Raw genomic sequence first — 19,407 nt, 5'->3', positions numbered from 1 at the left:
GGGGGAGAAGTTGAAGGCGCCAGGAGCTGCCCGAGGAGGGTAAGTTGCACCTCTCCTGCCCGGGCTCCGCCTGCGCCGGGGCTGGAGGGCAGGAAACGGCCCTCTGCCCGCCTGGGGGGCTCCCTCCGGCGAGGCTGAACTTCCCCCTGGAAGATGCATCTCCTGCCCTAAAACTTGAGCGTGCCATTGCAAGCCCCCGCCTCCCCCAGGAGCGCGATGAGCAGGAAAACTGCCCCTGCTCCCCGCCTCCCAGCGGGGCAGGAGTTTGTTTCCTTGCGCCCCTTTGCCTAGGAGCCGCTCAGCTGCGGTTCAGATGCTGCCCTGGGACAGCGGCCACGACCACCGTCCGCCACCAGAGGATGAAAGTTGAACTTCTCTCCCTGTCGCTACTTGAAACAAGGGGCTTTAAAACAAAAATTCTTTATTCTATAGAGAGCCCGGTTTTGCATGCCACCAAGGCAGCGGCAGGAAGGATTCTGGACCCACGAGTCCCCTTCCTTGTTTGCCCAGTTGATTACCTTCCCTAACGCATAGATTTTGATTTTTAGTTTTATTAAAAGACAAGGGGAACTATTTGAATTGACCTCAGGTTGTGAACCAAAGAGATGATTGGCATACGTGGCCCCTGTAGCAATACCACACACACATGCACGTGCACACGTAGGTATGACACCTGCCACGCAGGCATCGTGATCTGTTCACGTTTTTTTTTTTTAAAAGCCCATGCACCTCTAACGTGGCACCATTGGACATCGCCATACCGACCGACAAGACCTAGAGCACTGGAGGTTAAGGCTCATGCAGCATCCCTAACTCTTATTGATGTAGCTGCTTTCCCCTAAGACGGAGAGAGCCGAGACGGTGGCTTCTTTATATACTGAAAATATGGCTATAATAGTCATACCATTCAGTTCAATTTCTTATTTTTTGTACGTGTGGGTAGTATTTATGTTATGAAATACATGTGCATGCTCTATTTTAGAACTAATATGCATTGGTTTCTTTGAATGGACATCAGTTTATAACAATTATGGAGATCAAAACAAACTGCCAGGAGCATTATAAAATAAGAATCTGGGTTATTAGAGGGAAGAGGTTGTGATATGTGTAAGGAGTATGTGGAAAACTCAGTCTTGAACTTCGTCTAGACAGTAGGTAGGAGAGAGGCAGGCTAGCAATCTGTATTAGATGTTGCATCTCCCTCTGGGAGCGAGTGTGTATCTGAGCCTGTGCCCATGAACTTTACGAGCACTTGGTTCAACACCGCTCAGTACAGACTCCACACTACTAGTTTACAGCCCAGCAGCTAGCCACTCAGCCCATCTGTTACAATATAACATGTATACTCCAGTCAAACAACTAGGAAGAACAAACAAACAATAAGACATAACGTAAGGAGGCATATGTATTAACTTCTGTCTTGATCTTACTTAATAGAGAATTAAGTATTTGAGGACAGGCCACTTTTATGAAAGTGCTGGTTCATTTGTTTTGTTTTGCTTACAAGTTTTTTGGACAGACTTGGAAAACCATATATGAGATTTATAGATACCCAAATAAAAATTAAGTTGGGGATGGGAAAACTCTTGCCCTATTTTAATGGATTCTTACTTCAATATATTATGGAAAAAAAATTGAAGTATAATTTTACCTCTGCTCCCAGAAACGTTGCAACCAAAAAGCTGTAAGTGTTTATTCAAGTAACTATTCCAGCCTCTAGATTATTCTAGCTACTAGATTTAAGAGGTTTTCTCAGCACTGCAAAACGAAGTCTTTATGGTTTTATATAAAATTAAAACCAACCCACCTGGAGGTTCAGCCTAGAAGGACCTCTCCCCTTTTTAAGAGATTTAGCCAATATTTGTTCAGCATTCTGAAGATGTAAAAAGGTTATAACTGCCAAATACCATTATCTGCACATTTTGGAAAACAGCTCAACTTCAATCTCAGCAAAATTGTGCTGTTTACCTCTTTTACCTACCTTCAAAGATGGTCTAGACATTTAAGAGCAGGAGAAAAAGCAGTTTGGTAAGGAGAAACTACATGTAGAAATCTAGCCATTTCCAAATCAATAAGCCATATAAAGCAAAGGCTTTCCATCTATTCACTATCTTACTATTTATATATGAAGAAGTTATAATTACTGTTATGAGGATATTTAAGTCACATCCTATGCCCATTGAAATCAGTAGTAGCAGTGGAGTTTAAGTCAGTAGTTGCTATACTAACCTTATTAGAAACCAGCTGATGCAGATTCTGTCAAAAGAACCTTATAGGTGAATCCATTCACTTGCACTGATCCCCACTGTTTGCAAGTGGAGGTACACACAGTCCAAAAGATCAGATCCTCAAGTGCCTGAATACATGATATACAGAAAAGAGTTTCAGATGTGAGCCCATCCTGGATGCTATTTTGGGCATTTGGAATATTGCTCTCTATCTAATTTGTGTAATAGACTGTAGAGCCTTAAAACCAAACTATGACAGTGGTGATCAACTTTCTGGCTTTGCAGGCAGGAAAAGTGGTAGCATGGTTCATCCTGGACTGGATCCCGTGAGCCAGATAGTGTGGGGTTAGCGCATGAGGTTAGTCCAGGGGTGCACCCCTGTGCACTCCATGTAGCCACAGAACTACCCCACATGCCCAGTCTGGCCATGGAGCAGCCCTGCATGCTGACCCAACCCCGCATACCTGATCTAGCCATGGAACCTCCCCGCATGCTGGTCTATGTCATCTGGCTCATGGGGCTCCCCAAGGGTCTGGAAATTTGGCAGCCAAGGAGGGGTAACAGTGTGAATTGCCGCAGCTTCCAAAGATGTTTCCAGAGCCTTGGCAGTTTGTGCAGCTACTGCTCCCCTGCTACAAAATTTCTGGACCCATGGGATGACAGCCCTGTGGAGTTGAAGATTGGGCATCACTTGCCTATGACTACATGTAAGGTATAACCAAATAATCTGTGTGCAGCTATTCTAGTGATGCATATGGTTTCTATAGTTAATTTTACATTAATATGGATGGAAGTTATTAGTTTTAAAACTTTCACATGATGGAACAGGTTAGGGTTTATTATAGACAATAGCTACTTCACTCCCACATGGACATAATTAATCAACAGCCTGGAAGATAGGATGGAGTGCACCCTCAGCAAGTTTGCACATAACACCAAGCTGGAGCGAGTAGTAGTGCAGGACCCTGCACTTGTCCTTATTGAACCTAGTGAATCTGGAGGATTGAGAGAGACCTGGACAAATTGGAGGATTGGACCAAAAGAAATCTCATGACGTTCAATAAGGACTTTTTTTAGTCCAATCCTCCAATTTGTCCAGGTCTCTCCAAATCATAGCCCTACCCTCCAGATTCACAAGGTTAAATAAAGGACAAATGTAGGGTTCTGCACTTAAGTCAGAACAACCCCATATACGCACCGTGGTACAGGTTGGGGACCAACCAGCTAAGCAACAGCTCTTCAGAACAGGACCTGGGATTACATTGGACAATAAGTGGAATGAGCCAGCAGCGTGCCTTTGTTGCAAAGGCAGCTAATGGCATACTGGGCTACATTTACTAGGAACATTGCCAGCAGATCCAGGGAAGTAATTATTTGCCTCTATTCTGCACTGGTGAGGCCACATCTGCAGTATTGTGTCTACTTTTGCCCCCCCCTTCCCCCCCAGAAAGGATGTGGACAAATTGGAGAGTGTTCAGCGGAGAGGAACAAAGATGGCTAGAGCATGCTTTGAGCAGGGGTTGGACTAGATGACCTCCCGAGGTCCCTTCCAACCCTAATTTTCTATGATTTTATCATCCTCAAATGTACATTTGCAGATTTTTAAGGCTGGGAGGGTCCTTTACTGTCACCTAGTGTGACATTTTGGTAAACAGAGGCCTTAGAATTTTACCAGGTACTTTCTGCATCAAGCCCACAACTTTTGTTCAAGAAGAGCTCTCATGCCACTAAATATGCTAGGAATTTAAGGGTGCATAGAATCTTAAGCAGGGTAGAGTCATAAGTAGCTATTAATATCCACTATTCCTTATATCTGTAATTGAGTAAGAACTATTTTGGTGCATCATACAGTTGTGTACTTAGTTCCCATTAAAATATCTCTAGATAATCTTGTTTCTTTGGGTATGCATTCTGGTAAGAGCCTTTTGCTACTACCCCTACAGAAAGGATGGGAACTTTGTGCTGCTATTGAGAGAGAGGTACTTCCTTGAATTGAGCTAGGAATTGGTATTGGGAAGAAAATTTGTCCCAATCCACAACTCCACGATGGTATCCATCTTTCTGCCTTTTCATGCCATTCCTTTTTTTTTTTGCTGGATTCTGCTTATTGTTACACAAGTCAGATTCTGAGGGTTCTCTATCCTTTCCATGGCTGGTGTAGTTGGAGAGAGTTTGCTTCTGACATTGTTTTGTACCAATTTTATAGAGCCATAAGTCCACTGTTCACTGGAGGTACTCTCGATTTCCTTTGCTTCCTGTGAGCAGCTACTGTTTATTCATGTGTTCTGTTTTAGACCTTGTCACTGCCCCAGCTATTGTTTATCCTCTGCAGTGGATTTTGAATCTCTTGTCTGTTCTTCTTTTCTCTGGACTAAAAATGCTTTTCTGGGTAAGATGATTGCAACTACTTATCCTCTGATATGTGCCTTGCTATAGAAATCTATGCTTTTGTAGGATGCGTTGCAGTAATCCACTCTGGAGGTTACAAGGACCAACCCTTTCAGATTCTTTAGAAGATACCGAATATAGCTGGTGGTGTTAACCACAGGAAACCTATTACAGTACTTCTCTAAAAATTATACTGGTTTCCTATTTGTATCCGTGACTTGCTTTCAAGTATACACAAAGGTGTTGATAGCAACCTGTAAAGCATTGTGTGGTTTGGCTCAAGTTCTTCTGAGGGTTTCCCCACAAACACTTTTGCTATATGCCACCATAATCAGTTGTCAGATGCGGAGATCTTTTTGACCACCCCAGAGCAGACTTTGTCAATGGATCCAAATGGATGGATCAACTTGGCTCTAAAGTTTGCTTCCCCCTTGCTGCTTGGGTTGATCAAGAATGCTGCCTTTTAGGATTCTATTTGAGACCCGTCCCTTTGCCTGAGGTAGGATGATTGAACATCAAGATCAGCAAAGCATCAGTTTAACAAAGAGGTTGACAGAATCACGAGGGTCATGCTACATACCCAGGATATGACTGTGTACACTAGATCAAGTAGGAAAGAGCCACTAGATTATGGGGCTGGGAGGAGATGGAAAAAAAAGTGGCAAAAAGAAGGAATGAGATATAGTCTCAAACAGAAGCCTAGAGAGATGTGGAAAATTGATTTGGACCAATTGCAGGAGCAGAAAAATCAGAGAGAGCAATGGTATATCTGCACCGGGGTGGGCAAAGTGGCAGATCCAGCCAGCAGCTGGACTATGCCCCAGCTCCTTGCAGTGGTGACAGCATAGTCCTGAGCCATTGCCTGCGTGCCCCTGCCTGGAGCGTGTAGGCTGCAGATTGTGGCTGTGCTCTGGCCCCGGAGCAAGCTGCACCTATCGCAAGATCCCAGCAGCTCAGCTCCCTGTCCTGCCCTGCCATGTGCCCAACCCCAGCCTTGCACTATCACAGCACAGGTGTGGCTGAGATCCCCATGGAGACTGGCCCCAGCCATGCATGCAGGGACTGCTGGGAAATGGCCTGCCAACCTGCAGGCCAAACTTTTCCTGCCCCTGGTCTATACTGTATTGAGTGGCACTAGAAAGCATGCTGTAGATAAGTGTGTGTGCTTCTACTCACTTCCTGCATACACCACATGGATTAAAAATGACCTACCTTGGATATCAGAAACCATGCAACCACAGTAGCACAAAACTCCCTGGTAAATGTGCAGTACTGTACCCTCCGTACTGCCATGGTTAGGCTGTTTCCTGGACTTCTGGTACACTACACAGTCCTAGTGTAGCCAAACCTGAAGGGAGAAACTAAGGGAAGAAGGGAAAGGGGAGAAAGAGATAACAGTGGGGAAAATAGATTAAAGATGGAAGTGAGAACAGAGGGATAGTGCAGCAAATGAAGCTAGTGCAGCAGGAGCAAATAAAATAAACAATACAGAGGAAGAGAAAGATCAAACAAAAATAGGATATCTATCTATATATATCTGTCTATATTGATATAGATATAAATATAGATACAGATATCAGGGGAAAAAAATTAGTCCTGCCAGGTCCTTCTTTACATCATTAGAACGCATGCACCATTAACACACAGTGGTGCCACCAACATAGGTTACTATTTAAATTAGTTAACTGTGAATCCACAGAGCTTTCACTTTGAAGGCTGTCAGCGATTGCTTATTTTACTCTTGCTCAGGGGATGTTGTGCTGTTCCTGCTGGAAGCTGTTGGGTACTGAGTAGCTACTCCTTTCAGTTAGCTCATTGTGGCAGAGCTCACTTAAGTCTGACATCAGTTGTGGGTGATGAGTACTTTGCAAAAATGTTTTTGCTACCAAAAGCCATGTTTTATCTAAAAGAAAGACCAAGATGAAGTCTGCTCCCAATTTATGTAGCTTATTTCTTTCTCCCTGCAGTAGATACGATAAACACACTCAAGGACATATCTGGCATTAGAAAGTATATAAATAATGGAAAAATGGTAGGCATTTTTTACCTGCCCTTGCCACCCCACATTCATTTCTCCAACCTTACTGGATAGCTTGCTAGTGTTTGCATATATCCATCAAACTGGCAGTAGTCTAGTGATGTATATTACTCTTAAAGATGGCTGTGTCCAAGCAAAACTAGCCCCAAAGACCCACTATGGAGAACTTAATAAGATAGTTGTATTTTTAAAGTACAGGTTTGATTGTGTGAGAAGGTTTGCCACAAAAAACCCTCACATTATTTACAACTACCAAGGTGAAGTAGAACAGTTAGGATTATAGGGAAGTCGGTCTGGAAGGGGCCACATGAGGTCCTTTACTCTAGTCCCCTGCTCAAGTCAGGATCATTCCTGACTGAACCACTCCAGTCAAGTATCTGTCTAACCTGCTTTTGAAAATTTATAGGGGAAATTCTTGCCATAGTCTTCTGTAGGTCTCGCTATATCAGTTCACATTTTATTGTAGTTTTCTTATTTTGTTATAGAATTTCCCCATCTCCTGTACTTTTCCTAGAAAATGGAACACCCTTGATCCCTCTTTAGCTACTGAACTTAAATGTATTTAAATGTAAATTAAAGTAACTGTGGAAGAAAAAAAAAAAGCTAATACGTCTTTCCCCACTATCTGATAAGTTTATCCAAGATGCAAACCCCCCCCCCAGGGTTAATTATTAGTCATGTTTCATGTTGCCTATTTATGACTGACTTAATTACAAACAGTGACCTCTCTATTCATACTTTCTACTGTAAGATCAAAGATTTAGCCTTCATGCCAGCAAAATTATTAAGTACGTGCCTAATTTTAAGTATGTTAGTAGTTGCATTGAATTGCATCAGGCCAAAAGACTTTGTATGCAAGCAAGATCAGCATTCAGTGCAATAATTGTGGGGGGGCATGAAAAAACAGGCTGATAGCAATCCAAGGGCATTTCACACAGGCACGCATCTCAGTGGTGGGCACTTCGAAAAGCTCCTGGAACTGCGATTCATACAGTTGTATAAGTGGCGAAATGGTGTCAGCGCTGAGCAAATGGTAGCGGTGTGCTTTTGAATTAAAACACTTTGGACGTGCTTTAGTTCAAAACAGCATCACCACCACTTTCCACACATTTTGCCACTTACACAACTGCACATGGCGCAGTAGACTCGACCCTGCCCTGAAGCAGGGGATCTCTGGTGTGTTGCTGGGAAAAAAAGTGTGTATAAATGTCCTAAGGTTTTATTATTATTATTTTAAGTTGTCTTTGTCCAAAGCTTGAGTTTCCCCACCCCGTCCTCTACCCTGGCCCTCAGTTCTCAGGTGTTAATTCTAGAGATGACCAGAACTGAGGATTTCCACCCTGCAAGACATTCTGATATGTTTGCATCTAAGCATCTAACTTTTGGTGGGGGGGGAAAAAAAAGTTGGAAAAAGAGAAAATTTTCACCTTAGAAGTGGCAAAACAAAATATTTTGTTTTGATCTTAGTTTTTTCCCCATTTGTTTACCAGAAACAAAACTTTATTTTGGGTTGACTTTAATTACTACTTCTGCCTGAGCCACCACTGTACTTCACGCAAACTTTGGTTCCAGTTCTCTTACATCTTCATTGTCTCCCATAGCCCAGCCTCCCAGGCTGAGCTACATTTCCCATAATACACCAGTGTCTCCCCGTTGTGGAACCGTCACAGTTCATCATGGAATGACCATATGACTGAGGGATTCAGAATTACAACTCCTATAAAGTTGTAATAGAAACTTAGGTGGCCACAAAGCAAACATGCATTCTAACTCCTCCTGTACACCACAGCCAATAAGATAAAATCCTTCCATGTAACACAGAAAGAGAGACAAAACTATCACCAATGCCATGGCCACTTCACTAGCAGAGAAGTGGTCATCTGAACTTATTTCACCTAGGAAAGACTGCAGAAACCCTTGATGACCCTTCCTAGTCCGATTTGAGGGAAAATTCTTTCCTGATCCTAAATCTGATGATTGATTTAACCCTGAGCACATGAGCAAGGTACACCAATGAGGCACCTGAAGTTCTCAGAGTTGTGATCACCAGCTCAACACAACCAGTCTTCCACTTCTATCCATGGTAGTGCTTTCGAAGGCAAAGTCAAAAAATAAACAATACCTCTCTCCCTTCCCCCTCCCCCCCCCACAAAAACCCCACCCAGAAAACAACCCAGAAGCAAATTCAAGGGTTAGGGGAAAAGGCTTAGTCTTGGTCTCCACAGGCAACTTGCAGAAGCCCAGAAGCAAAGAATTGAAGCTGTATTTGCATGCAGCTTCCCCCAAAAATTAGACTTCCAAAATTGGGTTGTATATCTTAGGTAGGGAAGTTGATTTTCTGCCCAGAAAGAAGCACCCCACTTTGATTCCTGCTACACCCAAAAGTTAATACCAACTGCCTTGCAGCACCAGTAGTAGCCTATTCAGGCAGCTGAATGAGTGAGCTGGCTTAATAGCTCACTGCTCTTCACTCTGTATGTGTTAATGGCCTCTACATTCTCTTTTCTTCCAACAGTTTTGCTGTCCATCAGGTACTCCTGGGCTCTCTTCTCTTATTCCACAGCCCTACAGATGGTTTTTAGATCTCTCCAAATTCAAAGATCTACCTGTGGAGACCAGTCTTCAACAGCAGCTACAGTTTCAGTCTGAACAGGAAAGGGAGGTTGAAGGAGCTGAAGATTAGGCTCTGTCCCTGCTCTATGCAGCTGTAACTCTGAAAAAAGTCCATTTTTCTTCATTCTGCCTTCCCCCAAAATAAGGTATGACAGATAGTGCAAGAAGTAGAAAGCAGAGCAGTAGATTGGGTAGGAAAAGGGAATCAGAGTGGCACTTAGGAAGGAGGGTGTAGGGGATACCTTTGGTGTTGCATAGCTGCCAAAAAACTTGGCCTTTCCACTGTACTAGGTGAGTGTTTGTTGGCTCAGCTCTTCCTAGTTTGATACCATGCAAGCAAGAGGTGGTCCTGACTGCAAACAAGAAAAGCAGATGTATGGACTCTGATGTATTTGGAATGAGTTTAGGGGGTGGAGGGGTGTTATGTAAGAAAGTATGATACCGTGCAACACATTTTGTAAGCATGCTAAGAATTTGAGAAAGAGAAGCAAACCTAATACAGAAAATATCATGACAATTACTTAACCCAGTAGGCAATCTGACTTAATATCCTCTCATAATATAAGTTTTACATTCCAGTAATTATGCTAGTAAGTAGCCTCTCTCTCCACCTATTCCAGTTTAAATGAATCGTTATTGGATAAATATGACCAGAAATATACACAAAATTCTACATAGGATCTTACTAATTCACTTGTATAATAGTATTATTTCCATATCTCTATTGAAAATGTCTCACCTACAATACATCCTAGAGTCACATTAGCCTTTTACACAGTCACATCACACTGGCAGCTCATCATCATCCTATGATTAATCGATAAAATGAGGTCCCACTCTTTCTTCACCAGCTTCAAGCTATGAGGGCCCGTTTTATAGCAAAAATTCCTGGTATTAGTCTTTACCTGCCCGACTCTGCTATTCAGTTTCATACTACTCCAATTACTCCAGTCCACAAGATAATCAAATTCTTCCTATATGATAATCCACTGCTCCTCAGCATTGCCAGTACCTCCTAACTTCTTGTCATCCATAGAATTTGTGAATCCATCCCTAATTTTTGCACAATGATCACAAAATGGTCCGCAAATCATTTTCAAACAAAATATTTTATTTAGATTTTTCCTCAGAGAAAGTTCTGCCAACATGGATCTCATCCTGTGGAAAACTTTCAATTTTGACAAAGCCCCAGGAAAACGTTTTGTTCAAAATTATTTGACAAGGTCTCATTAGTTCCTACACCAAATTCTGAAGAATAGCAATTCCAGATGGAGTCCAAACAGTAACAACCACAACAGTATTTAATTAAAACAAAATGATCCTTTAAACCCTAATTTAATGTGTGAACTGCAGTCTCATGTTTGGATTGCAATATAGACATGCCTTCTGTCCCTTCACCTCAACTTCACTCAAACAGCTCCCCTTACTCTCTTCTGCTCTGCCCCTGCCTCCTCATGCCTTTTGCTCTTCCTTCTATTTAGCTGATTCCTTCCTAAGTACTCCCATTTCTAAATGGTCAAACTAGCATGTTTGTTACCATCACATCATTCATACCATCATCCCATGCCTGTCTTTGTTTAGATTGCATACTTTTCTGGTCAGGGACTGTTTATTGCTCAAGTTTGTACAGTAGCCCCATTTTTGGTTGGTTCGTATGTGCTGATAATAGCTCATTATCTGCAGTACAATTCCAACTGAAAATGGGGATTTTTGTACAAAACTTGTGTCTTTATAGGTGCTTACACAAGTTACATTTTTTGCATGATTCACACCCTGAAAGTGCTCTACAGCCGTGACATAACACACGTATACGGCTGAAGAGCACTTTTAAAATAACCAATTACACAAAAAAAAATAACCATGGTCAGATTTGGTAATAGATTAAGGAACTTGTGTTCCCTCCAGGGTTAATTTTTCCCCCTTTGTGGGGGAGGGCAGGGGAGGATGCAGCCAGCACAGAGATGCAGGCTACTTTGGCCAGAGCTGGAGAGGATGGGGGGCTTTGGCAGAGTGGAACAGAGCCCCCTAGCCTTGCCTGCCACCTCTCCAGCTACCCTGGCTGGGGTATTGCGGGGAGCTGGGATGGGCCTGAGAGGTGAGCGGGCTCTGCCCCACCTCATTCGTCCTCTAGTTCTAGCTCTGACAAAGCAAAGCAGCTGGCAGCTCCATGCTGGATGCTCCCTCCCCTTCCCCTTTCCTCCCCTGCTGACAGCCCCAGAGCTGTTGGGGGTGAGGCTGAGGAGAGGGGTGGTTCAGTAGCTTTCTCGGAGGTGAACACCTGTTGGGTTGGGGGAGGAGGGGCAGGGGCTCTAACTCATGATGCTTTATGTAAAGCACCATGAGTTAGTGGGGCCCTAAATATCTGTAGGCATCCTATGTCTCTACTCCTATTTGATATCTTTGTACTTCCATCCTTTTTAAATGAATCCCTACTCTTTTAGAAGTGTGCTTTTTAGTCTTTGTTATATTTATATAAATAATAGTATAAGGAAGTTACAGTTAGGATTGGGGCCCATAGTACTAGGCATTATAAAAATTATCTGATGAAGGAGTCCGTGTTGTAAGGAGACTTTACTCTGGAAGGAGAAATAGCCCATGAAGATTGGGGAGGAAAGAAGGGCATCATTCTGTGTAGTAGCAAAAAATGTGTGAAGTGTCAGCTATCCACATCTTCCTGTTAGCCTGGCCACTCTAAATCTGTGGATTTCTTGACAAAGGTGGGCCTTGGTCTTCTGATAGAAGACCCACCCTGAAATAGCTGCATGAAAAAAGGCATGAAGGAGTAAGTGAGATTAGCTGGCAAAGAGAGATAAGCACTTGTGAAGGATGCTTATGCAAGAGGAGCAGATTGGGAGCATCCTTTCCTATCACTGCTTACCAGATTTTCATTTACTCATTTGTAGGGTCAATTTGAAACTTTGTGGGAATTTGCACACCACCCCTTCTGCTAATCTCAGCTCTGTTCTATGGATTTCTCTCTCAATCCCTTGAGGCAAATGAGCAATCAGACATCACCCCCTGCTCAGGAATACTCACTGGGCTGCTCTAACAAAGTCCTCCCTTCCTACCTCAAAGCCAGTGTGCTTAAACAAATTAAAACCAAGCCTCCTAATTAACTGTATTCAAGACTGCTAACAAATTTAAATGAATCCAGTATTCAGTGGGCAATTGGGCGATGTGTCCATATCCTACTGTGTTGCTTAGATGCAAACTGAGCCAGCTGGCACTCTCTTAGGGAAGTTCTTTTTCCCATGTTCATCTCACATTACAGGCTAGTCTCTGCCAGCATATCTAGAGGCGGAGTGAGCAAACCCAGACTAAGTCAAATAGATGTTCATTTGTCCCATCGGAAGTTGGATCTCTCCCACACAAAGTTGGACAGTTATGTCCAAAGCCAGTTGTTTTTGACCATGGGACAAACCTTGTACAGATTAAAAAAAACAAAACAAAAAAAAACCCAAAAAAACCCCCAACTTCCAATGGCCCAAAGCACACTGAATAGATCCAGACATGCTGGTTCAAGAAATGTGAAACCTGCTAACACAGCTCCACCATTCCCACAATAACTATATCTCCCACAATAACTACACCCCCAACCTACAACAAAACTATCACCAATCCTGGATCTTACATCTATACCTCTCATCCAGTGCACTAAATGCCCTGATGGAAAATACCGAGGAGAAACCAAACAACAACCGTGTACCAGAACGAGTGCACACCAAAAATCTATCGGAGACCAGAATACCCAATTACATGTTGTCACAACCCAAAGTCGTGAGTTTTTGTTTTGTGTGTGCTTCGGCACTGCTGAATTATGTTCCCGTTAAATTGCAGCTTCTTTGCACGGTGGAGTTTTCTGCTGCAGAGGAGAACTCCGGTGCAACGGAGTATTTTCCCGCCAGTTTGTAGTTTTCTTTGCATGGTGCATTTCTTTTGCATCTCGGAAATACACGGTGCAAAGGAGTTCCCGCCATTTGTATTTTAATTCGAGCGCCATTATTGGCTTGTGTTAAATTATGCACACGTGGCGGCTAGCAATTGGCTTGCTAGCCGTATAAAGAGCTTGGGTGGTTTCCGCCCAAGTTGGAGAGAAAGCAATTGGAGTCCGAGAGGGAGAGCGTGAAGATCTCTAAGCGCTGCGGATCCTTATGAACCCAACGCATTTCTTAAGAAGGCAACAGAGGTCTAAACAGCCTCTGGCCTCTCCCCGTCGCCGAGCGCAATCCTAGATGTATCCCTATCCTATGTACTCGAGATCCGAACCCACAGAGCCTTAACAACTCCGGGGCCCAAGAACCGAGTTTGTCGTAGTCCTCCAACGAGGATTTAAGCGGAGCTGAACCTGGAAACTGTCCAGCCTACACCGCGACCATCTTGGGTGTAAGTAAATAATCTTTGAATCAACCACTACGCGTCTGTGACTAATTCTAGCCCGTGCGTGCCTTGCCGCCGCACGGTTTCCTCTGACCCCGCGTGCCCGGGCTGCTGGCCACAGCCCGCGTGCGCAAAGACGGGTCCGCATATCGCTTCTGGCTCGCACGTGGCGACATGGACGGGATCGGGAGGCGGCCCGCACACCTGTGAGTGCACGCTTCTTATAAAACAACCACTCTCTCTCCAATCTCTGTTTTAATCCCCAAAGGGAATTTACAAAACGCCTTTTGTAGATGAACCTATGAACTTCACTTCATAAATCTACTGAATACAAAAAAATTATAAATTAAAGACATTGAATTTATGGCACATTATAATCTGCCTGCCAGCCAATAAACCCAGGTAACCTCTCTACATTTTACCAGCTACTTTCTATTGCCAGGTCAACATTTCCCTCCTTCCCCTGCCCACCCAACTGTCTCACACCTATTGTTTCCCATCACCTCTGATGTTTACTGCCATGCATTTGCGTTTTCACAGACCTGCATTTTGTATATTGGCTTCTGTTCCACCCAGAAGAGCACACAAAACACCAGCAGACTTTCCCTATGTCTGAAGAAGGGTGTTTGTGCCCAAAGCTTGCAAAGAACAATTTTTTCCAACTATTTAGTTGGTCTAATCAAAGATATCACATTTACCCAAAGAACCTTGTCTGCACAGAGCAAAAAACATTCATCTTTGCTTTTGGGTCATGCCCCTTTTCTGATAGCCAGAAGGTCAATCCATGCTGCCTTGAAGTTGGGGAAATGGGGGACCAGGAGTAGAGTGGTTGTTTGAGAACATAGGTTCTCAGGTTCCTATTACCACAGAGCTTTTATCCTCCCACCATCCTTACAAGGTAGAAAATCACCATTGCTCCAATTTCACACATGGGGAATAGAAGCACAATGAGACAAAGGGCACAGCTATAGCACAGGTGGTGCTTAACTGAAACACAGAGAGCCACTCCACACACATGCTACCCCCTGAAATGGAAGCAGCATGGCTAATTAGCCCAGCTGCTGTGCTGCATGAATGTGGTGATGCTGCTTCTGGTTGGGAAGTAGCATGCCCAGAACAGCAGGACATGATTGTACATGACACTACGAGATATGGCATGTTGACAGTGGCTACGGGTGCTTGTACACATGACAGAGGTTTAGTTCTCGGGGTTTTAATCTATGCCTCCTAAATTGAAATGGTGGGCTTTTAACTGAAACCCACCATTTCAATTTTTCTTGCATCAGATTATAGTGAAGGGCCTGATCTCTTTTGTTTTTGTTTTTGGCGGCGCTGAAGCTTGCCCACAGCCAGGAGGCAAGCTGCTGGGGGCGACCTGCCGGCAGGCTGGGTGGCCGGCGGGGCGCCGGGGGGCAGGCTGGGGGGGGAGCCCTGCCGGCAGGCTGAGTGGCCGCTGAGCTGCGGGAAGCCTCAGTCCTTTCCCTTGGTGGTGGTGCCCCCCAAGGGCTGCCCAGGTAGGCTGCTAGTAGGCTGGGTGCTGCCCCAGCTCAAAGGCAGCGCCCAGCCCAATCCAACTGTTCCCTGAGTTTTCCTGGGGAGCAGCACCCAGTGGGCTTCCAGTGGGTGGGCTTGGGGAACAGCTGGATCCAGCCGGGTGCTGCCTCTGAGCTAGGGCAGCACCCAGCCCACTAGCATACTGCTCGGCTGACCCCAGGGGCTGCCACCACTGCGGAGGGAAGGCCCAGGGCCCCCTGTAGCTCAGGGGTCATTTGGTCCACTGGCAGCTCGCCCTCCAGCTGTGAGAGAGGCACGCAGGCTCTGGCAGGAAAAAAAAATGGATTGGACCCATCACCGCTTCTGCCTACAGCAGGTGCCTACTGAAGGCAGAAGTGGCAAGGGTCCCAATCCTTTTTTTCTGCAGAGCAGCCTGCCTCTCCTGCTGCCAGGGGGGACGGGCAGGGGATGCGAGCGGGCAGCTGCAATGCATTGTTGCAAACTAAACTACATCCAGATGTAGTTTCGTTTGCAACGATGCAGACTCATCAAAAACCTCCCAAACTGGTGCATATGTCATGTGATGCATTAAGCCACATAAATTACATTGTCATGTGTATATTGTGACAACCATCACATGTGCAAGTGCCTTAAGTGCCCAGCCACACAGGAAATCTGTGGCAGAGTAGAAAACTGCAGTTGTCTCCCCCAAGCTAGTGCCTTTACCTCTCACCTTAGCTGTGATAGGGTCTGGAATCTTTTAGGAGCATATTGACAGAAAGGAAGCTTCCTTTTAAGTTTGTGCTGTCCTGTGCAAAGGCAGTAGCTAATAAAGTCACAATTACTTGTAGTCCATAATGGGTAAAGCAACTGGTATTTCCTGTACAATTGAAACCTGACTAGATATTCTAGGTCAGGGGTAGACAACCTGTGGCATGTGTCACAACTGGCATGGATAGCCTCTGTGTGGCATGCAGGAGATCAGGGGAAGGGACAGGCAGCACAGCAGCAGATAGGGAAGAAAGCAGAGCAGTAGATTGGATAGGGTAAGGGGATCAGAGTGGCACTTGGGGAGGATGACGTATGGATACCTTTGGTGTGATGTGCCTGCCAAAAATCTTGGCCTCCCCATTGCACTAGGTTAGCCTCTGTTGGCCTAGCTCTTCCCAGTTTGATACCATGCAAGCAAGAGATGGTCCTGACTGCAAACCAGAAAAGCAGATGTATGGACTCTGATATATGTGGAGTGAGATTCACAGGTGTCATGTCCAGATGGTGGCCATAAAATCCTGTGGAAAACTTTCCTTTTCTGAAATGATCAGTTTGTTGCAAGTCCAAGCCCTTGCATCACAAGTCTGGACAAAACATAACTTAGCACTATTCTGAGCCTACCCTGATGGTTGTTCTTTTAATTATTTTGTGTGTGTGGGGTATCGTAGATTTGCTGCTGACAGACAATTTTTGGTAAATTGCTTGCAAACTTAAAACACAGCCACAATTATATGAAAGTTATTTAGTATACAGAGTTGTAACAAAATCCCATTCAATTTCTATGCATCCGATTTATTTCCTTTCTGGTAATTGCTGCCTACCAGCATGCTTGTCTCCTGAACCTCAGCTTTCTCTTCTAGTAGTTCGTCAGTTTGATGTCACTTACTCTACACACCAGCATTAACAACATGAGACTTTTTGGTGGAGGTGAAAAATATTGTCTGACACTGAATTGTGACATCCCTGAAGCAAGTGGACAGGATGAAGAGGCTATTTACAAAATGTATCCCTAATTATGCCCAAGTATTTTATAATCATCTAGGAATGACAAAGAAAACAAGCATACATGAAATAAGTTGCAATGAAATACACATTAGAGAGAGAGAGAGAACATTTTAAAGTTTACTGATCCTTGCATCCTGATCCTTGTTTTCATAAATACAGTTTTGCAGGCAAATCTTCTTTTGATTACTGTCATGTAGTGATATGAATAAATACCTATAATTCTAATCTTACAGCTCATTTGTAATGCTCCTCTGTTTTCTTTTAATATCTTATTTTGGACTGAATAGTTGAATTTAGCAGCAGTGCTGAAAGCTGTATTAATTGCAAGAGTAACTCCATTTTAACAAATTAAAATTGTTTTCTGAGCAGAAAGGTCATTCTAATTGCAAATTATTTTTCTGGAAACAGTTTTCTTTTAGAAGCATAAACTGATTTCATACTCAATTATTCTGTGGCAACTGCAGACTAAAACTAGTTTGAATGGGTAACAAGAGCAAATATATTTTTCCAAATGCTGACAAATTGAGCTTTTTTGTTCCGACTCATGTTCCTGGGTGTGTGGCCAAAAACGATTGTACAAACTACTGACAGTCTTTCATGTACTTATCAGTGAACACTTGACAAGATTGCATTATGAAACAACATCTTAACCAAGAATGGAATCAGTATGAACAGGACCAAGTCCTGAACTCCTACACAACAGGCAATGTTAAATCCAATGTTAAAATCAGACATCCACATCCAGTGGTCCCATTTGGGAGACTTCAAATCTATGATGATTTTATTTCCAGATGTCACACCAGAGACAATAAAAGGCTGGCAGAATACGGCCCATTTTCTTTGTACACATTTCCTTGTGAGACTTCATGTATAGTATAAACTGATTTAAAATGCAGGTTTGTATTGAGTAACATTAGACGAGAGAGACCTCAGAGCACTGGTGAGCACTTGTCTGGGTAAAGATGGCTTCAGCTTGGACACTGTGTGCATGCATGTGAATGGATGTTTTCATGTACAGTAGTTAGGATGGCCCTGTAAGGTTCAACAGAAAAGCACTTTTACTCCTTTGGCTGTGTGGGTGGGAAACAGACCGAGTTTATAGAAAATATATAGGAGAAGCAGTTGCAATTAGAAAGAATCCATAATGGTTGCACACACATAGCTGAAATACTTCTCAAGTAATATGAGTGAGGCTCCTCTGGTAAAGCTAAAGCTGGGCATGTGTTTTTCTGTGTGTGAATACTGTGCTTTGAAAGCTCTTTTATGATTCACAAAAGCAGCTGCTTTAGAGCTGGAGTGGCCATCATGTTTTTGAAATTCATTTAAATAGGTATACTGCAGACTGCTCCCATCTGTTTTGAAGATTTGGGGAGAGTGGGGTATTGGGGATTTACTTATTCACCAGTAGCGGCAGTGACATGAGTACAGTGTTGTTATTCATTCAAAATGAAGTAGTCCTTTCTTGACTCATTTAAGGTTTTCAGATCAAAGCTAGCAAGAAAACTCAACATTTTAGTACGGTTTGGAAGGAAAGTAATCACTCTTTTTTACAAGTCTTCAGAAAGGTAATTGTCATTCAGCCATGCATTTAGAACTGCAGAAGAAGATTCCTAAAACAGTTCTTCCACTATTTCTGTATTAAAGAGCCAACAGTGAAATATTATCAGCATCAGCGTCTTATCTTGATGATTAAATAGAGGTAGTTTTGGAGCTCCTCATTTTGATTTTCAGTAACTAGTAACTGTTTACTTTCTTTATGCTTCTGGCTCTGTTTTTGCTACCTGTTCTCTCAGTAGTTGGTGACACTGAGACCAGAAAGCCCACTTTTGTGGAGGCATTGCAACTGTAAACCTAAATGGTAGTGCAGGATTACTCTGAAAAACAGGCTTGTAATGTGTTGTAGCCACTGCTTGCAACTTTTAATTTTGCTATCTAAACAAAGATAAATGGAGGTATGATCTTCTTTTGTATACATACTTTGTTATTAGATTTATGTTAACAGCACTTAGAGAAGAGTCCTGTAGAATTTAATGGAGATTAAACTAATAGATTTCTATGGAGATTACTATAAAATCTAAACAACTGAATGAACAGACTTTACTTTCCACCAAGAGAATTTTTTGCTATCACATGCTATAGGATTTTTCATAAGTGAGATGATATACTATCAAATAAGCAAAATGAGGAACATGAGAGAGTTTGGGTACCAAAAACTATTTATATCCTTAAAAGTTCAATTATGCTGAAGCTAAACCATTGGCTAAGCCAATGTGGTCCCCATTTTCAAAAAAGGAAGGAAAGAGGACCAAGGAAACTATAGGCCCATTAGTCCTACCTTGGTCCTGGGGAAGCTCTTTGAGAAAATTATCCAGGAGCGCATAGATTCATAGATGTTAGGGTCGGAAGGGACCTCAATAGATCATCTAGTCTGACCCCTTGCATAGGCAGGAAAGAGGGGTGGGTTCAGATGACCCCAGCTAGATGCCTATCTAA

At 43.4% G+C, this 19,407-nt stretch overlaps 1 protein-coding gene across 2 annotated transcripts in view; it reads left to right on the top strand.

The window, feature by feature from the left end:
- MARCH3 (membrane associated ring-CH-type finger 3) overlaps nt 1-19,407 on the top strand; it is a 114,874-nt gene continuing 95,467 nt past the window's right edge. For both annotated transcript variants that reach the window (XM_006020723.3, XM_014518553.2), the window contains exon 1: nt 1-39. The gene's annotated coding sequence lies outside the window, so the exon portion shown is untranslated. The remainder of the gene's footprint in view (nt 40-19,407) is intronic.

The sequence above is a fragment of the Alligator sinensis genome, unplaced genomic scaffold (genome assembly GCF_000455745.1).
Source record: "Alligator sinensis unplaced genomic scaffold, ASM45574v1 scaffold227_1, whole genome shotgun sequence".
Taxonomy (NCBI): Eukaryota; Metazoa; Chordata; order Crocodylia; family Alligatoridae; genus Alligator; species Alligator sinensis.
The sequence above is the reverse complement of the archived record's forward strand: the minus strand, read 5'-3'. Positions and strand labels throughout refer to the sequence as shown.